Below are 2,995 nucleotides of genomic sequence, written 5' to 3' on the forward strand. Positions count from 1 at the left end.
CGGTGTCCGCCTCGTGCAGTTCGGAGGGAAGGTTTGGGGAGAAGCGTCCTCGGGCGTCTGCGGGACGGTGCAGACCTTAGCCCGCGCCTGCCTTCCCTCGTGCCGCGGGGAAGAGCGCTGTGGGAGTTGGTCGCTTGCGGGGATTGGCTGGCAATTAGCAACGCAATGGGAATACTGACTGTGGAGCTGTTGCTTAGCAGGGCATTGAACGGATGCGTCCATGAAGTCACAGCCCAAAGCCTGCGCTGTCTGGTGGGCAGTGATGGAACAACTGCTGGCACAGCTGGCCAACAACTGCTGTGGTTTGGGTTTATTCTCTCTAGTTTCTTGTCTGAACAAAGAACTTCCGAACTCGGGAGTGTCGTCCCGGGTTCAGATAATTGTGTGGTGCCCCTGGGTGCTGGGTCGTAGCGCAGCAGTTGCAAGGTCTCCTCGTGAGCATGCGTTTCCCCCACTCACGAGCCTCTGGAGGGGAAATTGTAGCTGAGTCTTTGATCAGGAGGAAGAAGATACCCTTGGAAAAAGTTTAGTACCAGAGTAACACATGGTGTGGTTTCTAAGCTGCCTCCATGGTGACCTTTTATTTTAGAGAAACTTGTTTGTGCAAACATCCTCCTTGGTGAGAATGGAAAACACCTTTTATTTAGGGCCTTGCTCTGCAGAAAGGTGGGTTTTCTCCCGGACCGTAGCAGCCGTGCACGTAACGCAGATGTGATCCTGTTAGCTTTATCTTGCAGTGTATGTGACCATAATTGATCCAGCTTGGAACTGACAGAATTCCAGTGTGGAAAGAATTGCATTTCCAAGAGCTTTTATTGAGTTGGAATTAAATTCCTCCTTTCCAGGTGAGCTGGTGTATGCTGCACTGTTTCAGGTATGAATTGGCCATTTTGAACCACTTTGACTTTTCTCCGGATTAGTGGGCCTGTAGAATGAAAAAAAACCCAACCCCAAAGCACTCAAACAAGCAAACATCTCCAAAAAGCAATTTTGAAAAACCTTAGATATGGCCTAAAAATCTGTATTTAGTTCCACATGTGCTTTGTTTTGTATTTCATTAAGAAAACACCACTTTCAAACCAGAGGTTTCCGTGGAAAATCCCGAACGTCCTTTCTTGAATATTCCTCCTGTGTCGGGTAACCTGCATACATATTTATCAAGAAATGGTAAAAATGTCTCTTTGTAATGGAAATGAACGTGCTTTTTGATCTCTCTGTTCACGTCCCTCTGTTTTAGCAGGAAGGTGTGGATTACTTTGATTAAACGGTTCTGGGGAGTTTACTTGTAGGTTGCCAATAGGGGTAAACATTCCAGCCCTCTGGGCCAGGCGCCTTGTGCCCAAATTTCTACCTGTTAACAAATCCATGTGTTTCTACTGAGATTTCTAGAGTAGCGTAAGCTATTTTTATGAACTCCTCTGTAACTGAAGGATTTTTAAACATTTTGTATGGTGCTGAGAACCGTCTGTGGTGGTATTTTTCTGGCCAGTTTATTAAATAAATGGAATATTTGCACAAACAGGTGCTCATTTTGGTTCGTCTTCCAAGCAAAGAAACCAGGCGACAGCAAGACAACATGGGGTTTTTTTTAAAGGCCAGAAGAGGCACCTTGGTAAACCCAACTGTGATTTGTTTTAGTCTTTTGAATTTGTCGTTAATAATGTGTGTTTTTACACTAGTGACTTGCAGTTCAGGGGTTGTTGGCTTTCATTACTCTTCACTTTCAGTTTAAAACTGGGAGGTTTTTTTTGGTAGGGCTTTTTCTTTCCTTTCTCCAGAAGGAAGAAGTTGTTAGGTGTGCATTTCTGTGTCATCTGCGCGTGGTGGCAGAGATCTGTGTGGTAACAGCGCATGAGGAGGTGTTAGGTGCTAAAGCAACGAGTTTCGTGTTGATACCAAATTAAGCGTACATCTGGCAGAGCACGCGTTGGAAGGCTGCGCTGGGAAGGTACTAAGTCAAGCAGCGTTGATGCTGATAGAGTCAGAGAGTCGTTTAGGTGGGAAAAGACTAAGATTGAGTCCAACCGTTAACCCAGCACTGCCAAGTCCACCACTACACCATGTCCCTAAGCACCATGTGTTTTAAATCCCTCCAGGGGTGGTGACTCCACCATCTCCTTGGGCAGCCCGTTCCAATGCCTGACAGCCCTTTCTGTGACAAAATGTTTCCTAATATCCAATCTAAACCTCCCCTGGTGCAACTTGAGGCCATTTCCTCTTGTCCTGTCACTTGGGAAAACAGACCTACGCCCACTAATTTAGCTGATGTTCATTTTTTTGGAACTCTTAACAGAGTGTAAGTGAGACTCTCCTGAAGATATTACAGGTGAAAATGCAGGCAGCAACTTCACAAACTTTAGCAGGGGATTAGTAAAGTTTCACCCACAGTCCAAGAATTAACCCTTGCCTCAGCATGGCTTCAAAGCTACAAAATTAAACTGTTATAACAAATTCGAACTAAACACTAATTTCCCATATCAAGAATTACTATCCTTTTTCATTTAAGCTTCCCTGACCCCAGCTGATCATTCCCCTCATACCCCTCCTCTCCCCTTGGTGCGAGTCGTTGGCTCAATCCCGGCTTTCCTGTAAGTTGTACGCAGACCTGCATCCTGCCTTCCCTCCCTCGAGACCTGCTGCCTTCCCGGAGTCTGAGCAGGCGACTCTGGCTGCAGAGCCGTAGGGCGGGGCAGGACCCGTTTGGGGTGAGGTGGATGCGCTGAGGATGTCCCAGGCACTGGAGGTGTGGCGGTAAGGCAGAAGTCGTGCTGTGCCTTGCGGGAAGAGCTCGCTGGGTGCCCCCGGCGGGACGCTCCTCTCCCTCCCTACGCTGGGCGAGAGCTGCGCGCTGGGAGGCGAGGGATGGCTTTGTTCGGAGGGGCCCTGGGATCGGGCGTCTTAGCGGCGGCACGACAGGTCTCCCTACCTGGGCACTTGCTGCTGGTGCCCAGAGGAACGGCTGCGCCTCCTGAGGCAAGGTGCCCGTGACCACCGC

The sequence above is a fragment of the Eurypyga helias genome, unplaced genomic scaffold, assembly GCF_000690775.1.
Source record: "Eurypyga helias isolate BGI_N326 unplaced genomic scaffold, ASM69077v1 scaffold5702, whole genome shotgun sequence".
NCBI classification, from domain to species: domain Eukaryota; kingdom Metazoa; phylum Chordata; class Aves; order Eurypygiformes; family Eurypygidae; genus Eurypyga; species Eurypyga helias.